General features: G+C 39.6%; 1 non-coding gene across 1 annotated transcript; it reads left to right on the top strand.

Annotated features, from left to right (window-relative positions):
* The first annotated feature begins 15,563 nt into the window (after positions 1-15,563).
* Positions 15,564-15,672, top strand: LOC134319699 (U8 small nucleolar RNA). Its single transcript, XR_010013549.1, has one exon. It is a non-coding gene; the product is annotated as a U8 small nucleolar RNA (small nucleolar RNA).
* The last annotated feature ends 2,438 nt before the right edge of the window (positions 15,673-18,110 follow it).

The raw sequence follows: 18,110 nt of genomic DNA, 5'->3' as shown, positions 1-18,110 counted from the left end.
ACTACAAGTCATTGCTTCAGTTTATATGAAACATATTGGATTGTGTTGGCAAGGCATTACTTTATGGACCTTAGGGCATGTTAAAACACGTAAAGCTCTTCACCAAACTCTTTAAACAATCCTGGCAGCTCACAAATCGCTGAATTAGAAACCAAATCAGAAACAGCTCCATATTGGTATTTCTAATCTACTATACTTTGCAATCCCAGATCTCTTCAGAAAAGCATAATGGTTAGGTAAGATTAAGATATTCTGCTAGCACACCAACGCTGAGATTGTGAACTCAGTCGAAACTTGGCGTTGCCACTGCTCGACTGGGCTCCATCTAGCGGGCATTAATTGGCAGTGGCTGCAGCAGACTCTAATTGGCTACCGTGTCTGCTAGGGCGGGATGGCCGGACTATGTGGGTGGGGTCTTCTAATGCTGTGCAGGGACCCTGATTAGCAGATAGAGGTGCCTGTGCAGAGTGCATGGGTGAAAAAGAAAAGGTCCGCTAAGGACTGTGCACGGGTCGGAGGAGGCGTGAGCAGGAAATATACCTTCCTTGAATACACTTAGGGATCCCCAGCAGCGGATTGACTATGGTAAAATTGGGAGAAAAATGAGAGAAAATGCATTAAAAAAATAGAAAAAAAGAAAGAAAAGAAAACACATCAATGTACTCAATGCCAAGTCTTTCATATGGTAATTCCAGACTCGTGTGATTAGAATACAATACAATAGAATGCCTTTATTTGTCAGATACACATATATAAATGTACAGTAGAATTAAATTATATTTCTACATATCCCAGCTTGTTTGGAAGCTGGGGTCAGACCACAGGGTCAGCCATTGTATGGCACCCCTGGAACAGACAGGGTTAAGGGCCTTGCTCAAGGGCCCAACAGTGGCAGCATGACAGTCGAGATTCAACCTTAAGACAGCCTAAAGCTTTACCCACTAGGCTCCCCCTGTTACTGATTAGATATGGATATATTCACTTTATGAAGCTCCTGATAAAAGATTCCAGAGGCATGCTGGAACTCGGTAGTGTCTCGAGTCTGAGGAAAGTTAAGTAGTTGTTTTTCCTTGACATGTTCAGTTTACAATAACAGTGCTAATAGACTGGGGCAGCTCCAGCAAGGCAGAAATATGACAAGCCTACTTAAACTTTAATGACAGGCATGTTGGAAGTCATACACCTCTTCAGTTACACTTTATTCTTCCCATTTTTATATTCATTTTAGTATTGATATATGAAAAGTGTCTGCTTATACACATTATTTGTCTAAGTTAATGTACCTGAAATTGAGAACAGATTTTCTGTCACTGTTTCACTATGTTGAAATGGATATGGCATCTACACAGCCTAAGTATAGAGAGGAACAAAACCCTGTTTGGCCACGATGACAGATCAAACACTCGACTTGGCTTGAAGTAGGTCAGAAACTTGGCAAAGACGTTTCAAAAACAGTTCAGCTAACTTTGCTGCTGTCTTTTGTTCCAGATGTAAGTTCAGAGAACGGTCACTGGCACAGCCAAGGAACACGGATGTGAGAAATTCAAAAACTCTGTTCTGATAGGAAAAGGAAGCAGTCACACACTTGAGATTTCACCTACAACAATAACTTTATACAACTATATACTGATATAATATTTAACAGATCCTGCAGATACAGACAACAATCCATTCATGAAACTTATGAAACTACTGCAAACAATGATTTGATTGGGTCAATGCAGGTCAAGACATGCTTGATCAAGAAAAAAAATGTTGTGTGATGAGTTCCTTTAAATATTTGGACTATTAATAATAGGTTGTCATTTATAACGTGACATAACACTTAACATGCTGTACTTGTCTCACCAGTATTGGTCGTGTTACATAGTATTTTGTGAACTCTAGGCCGTTTCTTATTTTGCTATTTAAAAGGAAAAAAACCCTACATGCCAATCTGCGGCCTATCAGAATCTGCAGACCCGTACATAGTCATATTTCATTAGAAAATTTCAAAGATACACTATTAGGACAAAAGTATGTGGACACTCCTAATTATTGACTTTGTGTGTTAGGTGACAACCGTTTCTAAATGGTATATAAAATATTTAGTATCTTCAATTAACCTGCCTGCATGTCTTTGGACTATGGAAAGAAAGTGAAAACACATATGGACATGGGAAGAACATGCAAACTCCACACAGAAAGGACCACTACCTGAGAATCAAACCCTGGACCTTCTTACTATGAGGCAACAATGCTAACCACCAAGCCACCTATTAAACAATTTTTTTGCCTTCAAAAAAGCTTTAGAAATTGGATTGTGAGCCATTTTTGCACTGGCCTCAGAAAAAATTCCTACAGACACACTCCAACAATTTTGTGAAGTGTTTTCCAAAAGTGAATGCTGCTATAGCTCAAAAAAGGTTATTGGGAAAAAAAGGACATTAATTACAATTACTTTGCAATAGAATGTCCAACAAGTTCATGGTCAGGTATTCACATACTTTTGACCATATAAAAATTTGAAGAAGAATACAATTATTTTACAATTTAGGGAAAAATCAGTACTCGCAGAGCAGAACTGACACCAAAAGCACAATGTGCTAAATAGAATGAACAGCATATCCAAGAATGCCAGCAAAAGACTTGTAAAACGTGACTAATGTATCCACTAAATGAAAACAATGTCCAAAAGCCCACATGGATATTCCACTTTCTTCTTGGATAAATTATTGTTCTTTTAAATTCATTCACTTATTAAACTTAAAATTTAAACAAACTATGTAATTCCACAAACTTTATTGCAACTATATATTTCTACATGCTACCTCACCACTATTATTATTATTATTGTGTGTATGTGTTGTCCTTATGACGTGCATTTTGCTCTCACTGATTAGTTATTGTTGGGGTAGAAAGTCCAATCTACAGTAGTGGTCACGTGATTATCAGGACGATAAATCAACATAGTTAATAAATTGGTAACGCAACTCTGTGTTGGAATGTGATTTCCAAATCAGGTTTTATTTAAGAGTGTGTTCCCTGTCTGACTCGAATATAAAGTTAGAGGATTAACTCAATGTGAATTGAAAATAAAAGGAAAAGGTCAGCGTTTATTATCTATGCCTCTCTTTCCTGTGAGAGATGAGCTGATCTAAGCATCCTGAAAGGTCATCTTTCTCCACCCTGTCTGTCCGGCACAGCTTTTCCTCCACCTGAATTACTGCTGAAAGTTCATAATTACACTGGCACAGAACCAGTTTGGAGAACTAGTGATTCAGATGCCTTCTGGATGCAAAACCAACAATGAAATATGATATTTTTTCTTTATATCTATCCATTGATCAAATTGTATTCTGAAAGCCGTTTTAGGACAAGCATCATTAGTCATAATTTCCTAAAAAGTTATAATTAATCACTGCATAAAATGTGGTATATGATCATACATACATTCTTTTCTCTTTATTATAATAATAAGTATTATTATTGGACAGGCACATTGTCACAGGAGGTTTTAACACATCACCTGTCTGTTTGGAATTTGGCATGTTTGTCAATCAGGGTTTCTTGTGGGTGCTCCAATTTCATCTCACCTCCCAAATGCATGCAAAGGGTATCATTAATTAATTAATTTATTCATTTATTCCATTTCATTCATTGTCTGTTTTACCAGCGCTTTATCCTATTCAGGGTCACGGTGGGTACAATTTACCGATTGAAAGGTAGGAAACACACTGGACAGGCTGCCAGTTCATCACAGGGCAAACACAGACACACACACCACACAATTATTTGGACCGTGGGAGAAAACCCACGCAGACACAGGGAGAACATGCAAACTCCACACAGAAAGGACCCGGACCGCTCCACCTGGGAATCAAACCCAGGACCTTCTTGCTGTGAGGCTACCCATCTAGCCAAAGTGCCACCCTATTATTGTTATTGTTATTATTATTATTCTTGATTATTCTAATCATTCAATCAGTGAACAGCAAATGAGGTTAAAAATAACAATTACACATTGAATAGCTTAAAAATAAAAATAGAACTTTTTAATGCATAATAAGAAAAAGTTATTTCAAAATGAACATTAATAATTTGGATTTAACAATATTTGAAGTTGCATTATGCTACCCAGCACTGAATGAATGAATAGATTAATCCCCTTGTCTTCTAGGCTCATTTATGACAGTTACCGTTGATAAGTGGGAAATGCACTTGTTGCTTGTAGTAAACAAACTATGACTAAACTTACCAAAAATAATCATTGTTTCAAAATAACTGCAGTGCAAAATGCCAGGACATTCATAGAAAATGAGTGTTTAGTATAGCAATAAAACTGCCAGCTGTTTGACAAGGTCTAAGTCCTCTGTCATTTATGTAATACCTGTCTGCTCTTCTAATGCCCTTGAGGTATTTGTTCCAACAAGGCTTTACAGCTCAGATAAGGAACATACACCTCTGTATCTGGTTTAACAACACGGTATTACAATTTAATGATGAGCAATTTAGCCTGGATTATCAGTAATAACAGCTATTAATGGAAATTCAATACCTTCAGAGCAACAAATCAAAAACCTCTCTGCAAATCTCTGCAATATTAACATTTCAACTGAATACAATTATAAACTCTCGGTGGTAAAAGCAATGCTGCTGGCAATAGTAGGGCATGAGAGTCTGGGTTCGAATCCAGGACTCACAAGCATTGCCCTGAACACCCAATTGTGGTTTTGTGGTCTATGAAGGCTCTGATGAAAGACAGAGGACAAATAAGAAATTATTTAGAAAATTGGCGCACTGTTGTTGTCTTAAAGCAAGAAGGGTCTGGGTTTGATTCTCTGGCCAGGCTGCCAGGGTCCTTTCCATGTGGAGTTTGCATGTTCTCCCTGTTTTTGTGTGGGTTTTCTATCACAAGTCCAAAGACATGCAGTCAGGCCAAATGGAGCTAGTTGCCACCAGTCTGCCTGTATGAATGTCTGCACTGTGATTATCTGGCAACCTGTCTGGGGTGTTTCCTGCCTTTCACTTGCATTCAATTTTACTTATAATTAAAATCAGTCAGTCACAAGTTCTATTATACCATTACTGATAAAGATAGAATCATAAACAAGGAATTGGCTTAATTCTGCAGTGGGTAGTGCTGTTGTCTCAAAGCAAAAAGAGCCTGGGTTTGATTCTCTGGCCAGGCTGCTAGGGTCCTTCCCATGTGGATATTGCATGTTCCCCTGTTTCTGTGCGAGTTTCCTATCACAAGTCCAAAGACAGGGCAACTAGCTCCATTTGGCCTGATTGCATATGTGTGAGTATATACTGTATATACAGTGCTCAGCATAAATGAGTACACCCCCTTTGAAAAGTAAGATTTTAATCAATATCTCACTAAACACAAAAACAATTTCCAAAATGTTGACAACACAAGTTTCATAGAACATTTGTTTAACCCATAACATGAAAGTAAGGTTACTAATATAACTTAGATTACAAAATCTTCAGTTTTACTCAAATTAGTTGATGCAAAAATGAATACACCCCACATCAGAAACTACTACATCTAGTATTTTGTATGACCGCCATGATTTTTAAGGACAGCATTAAGTCTTCTAGGCATGGAATGAACAAGTTGGCGACATATAGCAACGTCTATCTTTTTCCATTCTTCAAGAACAACCTCTTTTAGAGCCTGAATGCTGGATGGAGAGTGATGCTCAACCTGTCTCTTCAGAATTCCCCATAGGTGTTCAATTGGGTTCAGATCAGGAGACATACTTGGCCACTGAATCACTTTCACCCTGTTCTTCTTCAGAAATGCAACAGTGGCTTTAGATGTGTGTTTTGGATCATTGTCGTGTTGGAAAAGTGAACGACAACCAAGGGCACGGAGTGATGGTAGCATCTTCTCTTTCAATATAGAGCAGTACATCTGTGAATTCATGATACCATCGATGAAATGCAGCTCCCCAACACCAGCAGCACTCATGCAGCCCCACATAAGGACACTGCCACCACCATGTTTCACTGTAGGCACCATGCATTTTTCTTTGTACTCCTCACCTTTGCGACGCCATACAGTTTGGAAGCCATCAGTTCCAAAAACATTTATTTTGGTCTCATCACTCCAGAGTATAGAGTCCCAGTAGTCTTCATCTTTTTCAGAATGCTCCCTGGCAAATTCTAGGCGGGCTTTTTTGTGCATGGGCTTCAGGAGAGGCTTCCTTCTTGGACGATACACATGGATACCATTCCTCTGCAGTGTACGCCGTATTGTGTCACGGGAAACAGTCACCCCACAGTCACTTTCTACTTCTTTAGCTAACTGCAGTGAACTTGCATGCCGATTTTCTTCAACCCTTCTCATCAGAAGACGCGCCTGCCTAGGTGTTAACTTCCGTGGACGGCCTGGACGTCTCTGTGAGATGGTTGCAGTTCCATCTTTTTTTAATTTTTGTATCACTTTTGCAACAGTATTCTGACTGATAAGTAAAGCTTTGCTGATCTTCTTGTAGCCTTCACCTTTCTTGTGTAAACAAATTATTTTTTTTCTGAGGTCTTGTGACATTTCTCTGCCATGTGGTGCCATTGCTGACAGCATGAAATAGGAAGGGGTTTTCTTTGTTAAGTAACGCCCTTTTATAGTCAACTGTCTGCTGGACACCTGTTTAATGAATAATTAGACTCACCTGTGGCTAAATCCTTGTTAATTAGAATTTTGTAGTCTAAATTTTAGCTTTGGTCCTAAGACTTTCATTGGGGTGTACTCATTTTTGCAACATGGTCTTGAATGAATTTGTTAGGAAAATTACTTTTGTGTGTGCAATTTAACAAATCTTGTTTGCAAGCAATGGCCCACATTTGTAGGAGTATTTTGTAGTATGGTATTCCATAGAAAATGTTGATTCTGAAAGAAAACTAAAGGTTTTCTGACAAATCTGTTGGGGTGTACTCATTTATGCTGAGCACTGTACGTGAGACAGGGAAGTTGTAGCCAAGCAGTTAAGGTACTGGACTAGTAAGCAGGAGGTCGATGGTTCAAACCCCACCACTGTCAGGTTGCAACTGTTGGACCCTTGAGCAAGGCCCTTAACCCTCAATTGCTTAGACTGTAAGTCGCTTTGGATAGAAGTGTCTGCTAAATGCCGAAAATGTAAATATATATGAACGTTTGCTCTGTGATGATCTGGCAACCTGCCTGGGGTGTTTCCTTCCCTTCACTCACATTACATTTTACTTATAATTAAAATCAGTCACAAGTTCTATTACACTATAACTAATAAAGATAGAATCATATAAACAAGGAATTGGCCTAATTCTGCAGTGGGTAGTGCTGTTGTCTTAAAGCAAGAACAGCCTGGGTTTGATTCTCTGGCCAGGCTGCTAGGGTCCTTCCCATGTGGATATTGCATGTTCTCCCTGTTTGTGTGAGTTTCCTATCACAAGTCCAAAGACAGGGCAACTAGCTCCATTTGGCCTGACTGCATATGTGTGTGTCTATATGAATGTTTGCTCTGTGATGATCTGGCAACTGGGGCATTTCCTGCCTTTCACTCACATTACATTTCACTAATAATTAAAATCAGTCAGTCACAAGTTCTATTCTACCATTACTGATAAAGATAGAATCATATAAACAAGGAATTGGACTAATTCTGATTGTTAGAGAATTTGTCCCACTACAGGATTGCAAATCATTAAACAAATCATAATATTGCACAAACAGTACTTATGAAACCTTGCTGGGTACACGACCTTAAATGGAAAAGACTGCATCAAAACATTTATCATTTATTATTAGACCATACCGAGTTACAGAACTGCAGAAACATTCTGCTAATTTTGCCTTTAATCCCGTCTCAGCATCTGCTAGGACTTGTTTCTTTCATCTATTCAGATGTGGATTTGCTTTGTACGTATTTTCTATTGTCTTGTTGAATAACCCAATAAAGCCTCAGCTTTCAGTCACAGACAAATTACTCAGCATTCTTCTCAGTAATCTTCCAACCAATAGTGGCTTAATTCTTCCCTAAATAACAGCAAAGCACCCCTATGCCCACACACTAACAGTGCCTTAATCATTTAATTAAAAATTAAACACCAGTTAGCCCTGTGTGAAGTAATTACTCCCTTAACGACCCAATCAGCCTATTAACTACTTTTAATTTATTATTAGGAGCGGCACAGTGGTCACCTCATAGGTGAAGCGCCTGGGTTCAATTCCCCGGACATGTGGCCAGGGTCCTTTCTGTGTGGAGTTTCTATGTTCTCCCTGTGTCTGTGTGGGTTTCCACTGGGTACTTTACCACAAGCCAAAAATATGCAAGCAGATCAAGTGTAGCAACTAAAAAAAGTATAAGCATATTTATTTATTTTATTAGGATTTTAACATCATGTTCTACACACTTTGGTTACATTAATGACAGAAACTGTAGTTACTCATAACACAAGATTAAAGACTAAAGTTTTATGTCCAACACAGTCTTGGACAATTTTGTATCTCCAAAGACTTGCATGTCTTTGGACTGTGGGAGGAAAGCAGAGCTCCCAAAAGAAACCTACGCAGGGAGAACATGCAAATTGTTGCTGTGAGGCAACAGCACTACCCACTGAGCCACCGTGCCACCCAGGCGTAAGCATAAGTGTGTGTGCTCTGTCATGGATTAGCGACCTGTTCAGGGTGCTTTCTGCCTATCGCCCTGTAAATCACACCCACCGTGACCCATCACGATCATGTTTGGTTATTATTATTGGACTGTTAAAAGTGAATATTTTATTTGGGAAAATGTGGGTCCTGTTTAATTCAGCATGAAGCCATTACTGCATCTTACCAGACATCCCAAGTCTCCCGGAAGTTCCGGGAGTCTTCCGCATATACAGTGTATCACAAAAGTGAGTACACCCCTCACATTTCTGCAAATATTTTATTATATCTTTTCATGGGACAACACTATAGAACTCAAACTTGGATATAACTTAGAGTAGTCAGTGTACAGCTTGTATAGCAGTGTAGATTTACTGTCTTCTGAAAATAACTCAACACACAGCCATTAATGTCTAAATGGCTGGCAACATAAGTGAGTACACCCCACAGTGAACATGTCCAAATTGTGCCCAAAGTGTCAATATTTTGTGTGACCACCATTATTATCCAGCACTGCCTTAACCCTCCTGGGCATGGAATTCACCAGAGCTGCACAGGTTGCTACTGGAATCCTCTTTCACTCCTCCATGATGGCATCATGGAGCTGGTGGATGTTAGACACCTTGAACTCCTCCACCTTCCACTTGATGCGCCACAGGTGCTCAATTGGGTTTAGTCCATCACCTTTACCTTCAGCTTCCTCAGCAAGGCAGTTGTCATCTTGGAGGTTGTGTTTGGGGTTGTTATCCTGTTGGAAAACTGCCATGAGGCCCAGTTTTCGAAGGGAGGGGATCATGCTCTGTTTCAGAATGTCACAGTACATGTTGGAATTCATGTTTCCCTCAATGAACTGCAGCTCCCCAGTGCCAGCAACACTCATGCAGCCCAAGACCATGATGCTACCACCACCATGCTTGACTGTAGGCAAGATACAGTTGTCTTGGTACTTCTCACCAGGGCGCCGCCACACATGCTGGACACCATCTGAGCCAAACAAGTTTATCTTAATCTCGTCAGACCACAGGGCATTCCAGTAATCCATGTTCTTGGACTGCTTGTCTTCAGCAAACTGTTTGCGGGCTTTCTTGTGCGTCAGCTTCCTTCTGGGATGACGACCATGCAGACCGAGTTGATGCAGTGTGCAGCGTATGGTCTGAGCACTGACAGGCTGACCTCCCACGTCTTCAACCTCTGCAGCAATGCTGGCAGCACTCGTGTCTATTTTTTAAAGCCAACCTCTGGATATGACGCCGAACACGTGGACTCAACTTCTTTGGTCGACCCTGGCGAAGCCTGTTCCGAGTGGAACCTGTCCTGGAAAACCGCTCTATGACCTTGGCCACCATGCTGTAGCTCAGTTTCAGGGTGTTAGCAATCTTCTTATAGCCCAGGCCATCTTTGTGGAGAGCAACAATTCTATTTCTCACATCCTCAGAGAGTTCTTTGCCATGAGGTGCCATGTTGAATATCCAGTGGCCAGTATGAGAGAATTGTACCCAAAACACCAAATTTAACAGCCCTGCTCCCCATTTACACCTGGGACCTTGACACATGACACCAGGGAGGGACAACGACACATTTGGGCACAATTTGGACATGTTCACTGTGGAGTGTACTCACTTATGTTGCCAGCTATTTAGACATTAATGGCTGTGTGTTGAGTTATTTTCAGAAGACAGTAAATCTACACTGCTATACAAGCTGTACACTGACTACTCTAAGTTATATCCAAGTTTCATGTCTGTAGTGTTGTCCCATGAAAAGATATAATAAAATATTTTCAGAAACGTGAGGGGTGTACTCACTTTTGTGATACACTGTACATAGCGACTCCCTGATGCCCGCAAGTCAGATAAAATCTCCCAGCATCTCAAATGACACAGACTTTTTTTCTCAGCTCGCGTATTAAATCCGTTATCTGATATACAATCTAGATAGTGCACTGTGTAGGGAACATAAATCAATTGTCTAATATACTGTCTAGTGCACTATGTAGGCAACATAAATCCGTTATCCGATATACAATCTAGCGCACTGTGTAGGGAACATAAATCAATTGTCTAATACACTGTCTAGTGCATTATGTGGGGAACATAAATCCGCTATCTGATATACAATCTAGCGCACTGTGTAGGGAACATAATTATGTAATACACTATCTAGTGCACTATGTAAGGAACACAAATCCTCATCTAGTTATACTTTCTAGTGCACTATGTAGTGACCATGAATGCGTTATCTAATACACTATCTAGTGCACTATGTAGGGAACATAAATTCATATCTAAAATACTAGCTAGTGCACTATGTAGGGAACATAAATCCGTTATCCGATATACAATCTAGTGCACTATGTAGGGAACCTAAATCCGTTAACTAATATGCTACCTAAAGCATTATGTAAGAAACATAAGTTTATTATCTAGTACACTATCTAGTGCACTATGTAGGGAACATAAATCTATTATCTTTCACACCAACTAGTGCATTATGTAGTACACATTAATGTGTTTGTAACGAGAACAGTTAGCTGAGTAGGTCAGTTAGCAGCTCCTAAAAGTTCTGTTATCACCCATATCCTTTGGTGTGTGCGAGGATTTTTTAGCTTTTTTTTTTGGGCTTGGGTACCTCCCTGAAATGAGTTTTTGCAACTTGGGATGTCTGTCTTACTAAAAGGACACTGTACAAGGAGTCAAACATGGTGGTGGTAGTTTCATGGTGTGGGGATGCTTTGATGCATCAGAACCTAGGCGACTGCCATATCTGACAGAAACAAGGATTTTGCTCTTAACTAGAACACCCCAAAGGAGAAATTATTGTTTAGGTGGTGGATCATTCTCAGCACTGCAGTGACACTGACATGGTGGTGTGTTAGTGTGTGTTGTGCTGGTATGAGTGGATAAGACACAGCAGCGCTGCTGGAGTTTTTAAATACCATGTCCACTGACTGTCCACTCTATTAGACACTTCTTCCTAGTTGGTCCACCTTGTAGATGTAAAGTCATAGACGATCACTCATCTATTGCTGCTGTTTGAGTTGGTCATCTTCTAGACCTTCATCAGTGGTCACAGGACGCTGCCCATGAGGCGCTGTTTGCTGGATATATTTTTGGTTGATGGACTATTCTCAGTCCAGCAGTGACAGTGAGGTGTTTAAAAACTCCAGCAGCATTCAGTGGTCCTGACCATTGAAGAACAGCATGAAAGCAGGCTAACGAAGCATGAAGAGAAACAGATGGACTACAGTCAGTAATTGTAGAACTAAAGTGCTTCTATATGATAAGTGGAGCTGATAAAATAGTGTGCAGAAACAAGGAGGTGGTGTTCTAATGTTGATCAGTGTGTATTACTGTGGAATGCTGTATATCTCAGACTTGCATTAGCCAAATTGCACAATGATTTTCAGTTTTAATTCCCCTGTATATAAAGATTATTAAGGTTTAGGGATCATTTAGGTGATATTTTGCCCATATCAGACAAGCACTAATGTTGTTTTTGTTTTGTCCTGTTTTGCCTATAGTCTCGTCCATATTATGGAGTCACAAACACTTACATGACTTATTCTGAAACCAGAGACTGTGGACCACCAACATATGTAGCAGTGATTAAGTACAGAGCATAGCCGAAGGCTAGTCATGAGACTTTAATACATCAAATAACTGGTTTAAACTGGCTTTGAATGTATGAGTGTAGACCTGAAGCAAGCTGTTGAGTGGGAAAATACTGTCCCAGACGTCCAGAATGTAAAGACATTATCCATCTGCTAAAGTAATTGAGAACCAGGCTCCTAAACAAACATACATTTAATCTATGTGGTATCTTCTACTTTATTAATCATTAGTCATTTTTGAAGGGCTGTTTTGTATAATCAATGTTTAGTGTCTGCATTCTATAAGCATATATCCCACAAACTCTCATAGCAAAAAATGGGTCTATCACTGTGTTCTTAGCTAAAGATTACTCCAAATAATTAAACAATATTTTTGCTTCTCTCTGGATATCACTATTATATAAGCAGTATCATCTAAAAATCATAAGTTACAGCTGCAGAGTCTATTTCAGTTGTTTATGTCACACATTTGAATATCAGAGTGGGAAATGCGTAAAATTGGGCAGTGTACTTTTAAAAAGGAAGCAGTGTGATACCCAGCCCTTCCACTTCCTGAAATAAGGCACATTTGTAGCACATGGTCTGCTTACCTCCTGGTTGATGACAGCAAGCCAGAAAGCTTATGTAGCACGTTTAATATGAAATGTAAATAAAAGGAAAAGGCAAAAGCTTTTCAGTACAGTAACATAGTATAATGAATAATTTTTTTCCCACCATGATTCCTCCAAAATGTGTTCAATCTGCAGCCACTTCTCATCACCTGCCAGTGTTGGGTTCCCACACAGAGTACTGCATATGGAGGGCCACACTAGGCTCCATATGACATCCCCTCACTCCCCAAACTCAGACCAGTCCCCGAAATCGCAAATCTCAGGGACATCGTGTCCGCCTTTCCCTCCTTCATACATGGCAATTGTGTGTGTGGTTACCGGCCAGGTCAGGGGCTCTGCTGACATTCAAACATTGCAGTGGTGTGGCAGCACGTTAGACAGATGTGCCACCCAATTTGCCCCAGTGAGCAGTTTTTAATGAGTTAAAATGATGAATAGCAGTTTTACCAGCATCACAGTGTCTTTGTGGGGTCTATAAGTATGAGACGGATCATAGAGGAACACAGGTCTTGAGACGTATAAGACCATATTAAAGACAGTGAGCATCCTTAGAGAAAATATGACAGTAGAGCCCCAATGGCAATGTCAGCTCTTTTTACCCTAACAGCCATTCTTAAATGCCAGTAGTTGGCTAAGACTAATTGGAAAATAAATGGTGCAGAGTACATTTGGATTAAAAACCTGCTCCCCTTTGCCAAAAAGCCTAAACTGGGAAGAACGTTTAAGCACACTGACCCAAATCACACCACCATAGGAACACAGGGGTGGTTCATTTGTTTAGCCCAATTACAGTCCTGATCCTAACATTAACATTTTCTGCATTAAGCAGACGTTTTTTTATCCAAAGCGACTTACAGTACTGTGACAGTTTAAGGTCTAAGCAATTGAGGCTTAAGGGCCGTGTTCAAGGGCCCAACAGTGGCAACCTGGCAGTGGTGGGGCTTGAACCAGCAACCTTTCAGTTGCTAGTCCAGTACCTTAACCACTAGGCTACAACTACCCTACTAACACCTTTTTAAGGTTGAGAGTTTGAATCTCAGCTCTGCCATGCAGCCTCGGCTCCAGGGGTGCTGTACAATGGTTACATCAAATTTAAAGTTTAAAAGTTTAGTGTCAAACACAGTCATGGACAATTTAGTATCTCCAATTAACCTCACTTGCATGTCTTCGGACTGTGGGTGGAAACCAGAGCGCCCGGAGGAAACCCACGCAGACATGGGGAGAACATGCAAACCACACAGAAAGGACCCGAACCACCCCACCTGGGGATCAAACCCAGGACCTTCCTGCTGTGAGGTGACAGTGCTACCCACTGAGCCACCGTGCAACCCAAAAACCAATTGAATTTTTTATTACATGTATCACTTAATTGAAAGTATTTTGTCAGTTATAATAATTTATATAAAGTTATAACAATACTTATAATGCTTTATGATCTGACAGAGAGCAACTTTTGATTCTTTGGTGAGACGGAAGACTCAAACAAATGCTTTCCTGCACTCACTTTCACACGCAGATGCATGAGAGCTGTAATTCATGAGTATCCTGTCTAACAATGAACAGAAATATACTTCGCACAACATGCCTTGCAACTAGTGTTGGTTTTATTATATGACCCCTAATCACTTTGAACTAATTACAAGTCCCCAGCGTAACATTCTTTTTAAAGTGAAAATCAATACTAAAATGTTCCACAACTACATTTTCCTCCACATGTTCCTCTGAATGTCATGCATTTCTTGAATGCTCCAGACGCTGTTAAAAGTTTAGTGCTCTGCTTTTTTTTTCTGCTTTTAAATCAGTGTCGGAAGTCAACAGTTGTTTTGCACAGTAAGTACACGGAACATTCTGTTTCTGAATGTGATGTAAATAAAGATGTGTATTATTCTCAGTTCCCTTTGCTGGTATGTTGTGTCTGGCCTTGAATTGAATGGAAATTCAGTTCTGTTCAGTTCTCTCAAGAGCTATTAAATTAAAACATTGTAATGTTAGGTTAGACAGACTGACTTCTCTAACTTTGGCTTTTTGTACTTCACACTGTGTATAACATGATAAAAGCTTTTGAAAAGAAGAAGACATACTTCCACAGCAAAGAAAGAAGTGTAATACTGAAGTCTGTAAACAGTTCCGATTATACAGACATTTCTCTTGGAAACAAAGTCTGCTTTCAACAGAAAATTCCCATAAGCTTCAGAGTGCTCCAGTTGTAAACTGTATTTATGACTAATTTGCAGAACAAGCAATGAACTGCACTGCATCATTTCCTTTCTGCACCCCCACTCAAATTCAAAGTCCAAATATGAACATCACTTCAATTAGTCATTCAACAAGTTATCATATGATCCTAAAAATACCGTAACCAAAGTACGGTGTCAGGAGCATCATATGCTATTAAGGGAAACAAATAGAACAATGTACTGAAAAGATCAGGTGGAAGATTTAATTCATGGTGAAGGTCAACAAACTAAATTGAGATGTTTTAAAATTACATCTTAACTATAGAGCCGGAATTACTTGGGTCTGGCTTCTATTTAAAAAAAAAAAAAAACTGACTTGATATTTAAAACCTCCTAAGAAACTCTTGAAAGTAAGAAGGGTTGCCAAGGGGAATATGCCAAACTTAAACCATACTTCTGAATAAAGCTCATTATTTCACACTGTAGACATTCCAGAGCTGTAGTTGCCAACAACCTCTTTGCAGTTATAATAAGTGCTAATGTTAACTATTTCATCAGTGAGGTACATCATTACCTGTTGCCTTATCACTAAGGCTGCAGAACAATGACTGGATTCAGAGTGCGTGATTATAATCCGCATTTATCAAGGAACTATCTGATTCTGAACTATCCTGCATGAGGTTCTTAACCTTAATTTCCTTCGGGATTAATAAAGTATCTATCTATCTATCTATCTATCTATCTATCTATCTATCTATCTATCTATCTATCTATCTAGTCAAAATGTCTTTTTACTATCAATTGATAGATTATTCTTCTTATTCATTCATTATTCTTTTTATTCATATTACAGTTATTTATTCTTAAAGTGTAAAAGGTTTAAGGTGTTTTAAACCTCGTTAACCCCCCCCCCCCCCATTTCTCCCAGTATAGCATAGCCAATTTGTCTTCTGCTGCTGGAGACCCTGATCGTGTCCAAGGAGGGTATATACACCTGAGATATGCCCCCGTTAATGTCTGCATAGTCCAATGAAGTCCCCTTTCTTATTTACCCATACTGCGGTGGGTTCACGTGTGAGGCTGGTTTCGTACAGAGTCCACCGACCCTCGCGTTCCTCCAGGGCTACTATAACCAGGGACCTTACCCTTTTTAGTCCAGTCTTTTCCCACCCAGCAGACCTTAGTGGCCAATTTTGTCTTCTTTAGGCACTGCCAATTGTGCACAGTAGGGGGCACCCACCCAACATGGTAGCAGAGCTCAGATTCGAACTGGGAAAGAATCCCAGCACTGGTACGATAGCGGAATATTCCGCTGTGCCATCTGGGTGCCCTTGTTAATATTTAAGCACAATATCAATATTGTAAAAATGTGAAGTGTATATTTGAAATCAAAATATAGTACACAAGATTATTATTTAATGAAATACTGAGAATATTCCAATACATATTAAATAACGATACAATAACTGAAATGTGAGCTCTAATTGCACATTAGCAATACATTATTGAGTAAATGAAGATATGAATCTATTGCATAAAGTATATTCTCAAGTAATTTGTAGTATCTGCGTAGGTTCTCAGTCATCCAGGTCGGGTTGTCTTGAGTGCTTGAGTCGAGGAGCAACAGGAATTCTCTTGGGTTCATGAAAATGTTTTACATCAAAGGCTTCTTTAGTTCAACTGAATGAAGGTAAAATCTCTTCAAGAACCTAAAAGTAGTCCAGCTGCCTTTAACTAGAGCACTTAAAACTTACAGTATATTTTGGCCAGTTAAAATATACTTAAGTATTCTATATTATCTATAGTAGATTTTAAAGGATTATATAGATTGTCATTAGGAGACATGTTATCAAACGTGAGGGAGCTGGCTTAGTAATGACTAACCTGACAACCAGTAGCCCGCTGCTTAGCTAGAGCTACACTGTTTATAAATAACTTGCTTGCTTTTATACCTCTCGAAAATGCAGAAGTGCATCACATGACTGCCGTTTTCCCATACCGCCCAAGAAGTTACAGAGTGGTTGAAAGTGTTGAAGTCACCTAACTAAACCACAACTTCCCCTGTCAGCATTGGGGACTAGCGTTAAAATGTTTGTAAAAATGGGTGACAGCATTTCCTGTTAGCTGTGTGTTCTAACCCCATTTGACACTGTTGATGTTAAACTCGGTTCGAGTTAAAAACAATGAATGAGTCGAATGAAAGAAAGAAGAAAAAGACTATGGTGAACATGAACAGATTCGAGTTAATGTTGATTTTATTCATGTAAATAAATCAGACATGTTCATAAAATAGAAACGTGGGTTGCTTGGGCATTATTACATAAAGTGGGAAAAACTATCTGCAGTCTTCTTGGGCGGCATCTGCTTGATAGAGAACGTGAGAACATGAGATCTACACAACCACAGGGCGGGCCACTTTTCTTAGCAGCCAAATAATTTCATGTTAAGATCTGTAAATAGTATGACCTGTAGAGAACATTTACAGCAAAATCAGTTTGTAACAGGTCATTGGTGGATAAACTATGGAGAATCAGGATTTAAATAGTAGGGATGTTTTCATTTGTTTAGATATCGTTATGTACAGATCTAACACCATTCTGTTATGCCTAGTTCACAATACAGGATTTTTGCCCTGATTTTCACTCGCCGACAGGTCGCCGCTAGATGTGACAGCTCTGAGACGACTTGGCATTCGCACGGGGCTCGAAAAACAGCTCTTGATCGCCATGTGTAAACTGTTCAACAACTTGATCTGAGCGGCTCGCCAATCGCACACAGACTCAAGAAAAACATCAAGCTGAATGTCGGCAACTCAAAATCACGTAGTATGAATGGTGTTCATCAGGTTGTGTGTGTTGCAAACGCAAGATATAGATGGGAATAAAGACATAATATAGTTTCTATCAGGAAACATCGGCACACAAGCTTTACAGTATTTGTGACTTATCGTCCACGCCAAACTGTTATACCAACGTTGCATTGCATAAAAAATTTATTTGACTTCCAACTCTCTCTGTAGAACAGACAATCCCTGCTGGCCGCATAGCCAATTTTCCTACTTGCTTTTACACTACACATCGGCGCAAACAACGGATCAC

The sequence above is a fragment of the Trichomycterus rosablanca genome, chromosome 8 (assembly GCF_030014385.1).
Source record: "Trichomycterus rosablanca isolate fTriRos1 chromosome 8, fTriRos1.hap1, whole genome shotgun sequence".
Taxonomy (NCBI): domain Eukaryota; kingdom Metazoa; phylum Chordata; class Actinopteri; order Siluriformes; family Trichomycteridae; genus Trichomycterus; species Trichomycterus rosablanca.
The sequence above is the reverse complement of the archived record's forward strand: the minus strand, read 5'-3'. Positions and strand labels throughout refer to the sequence as shown.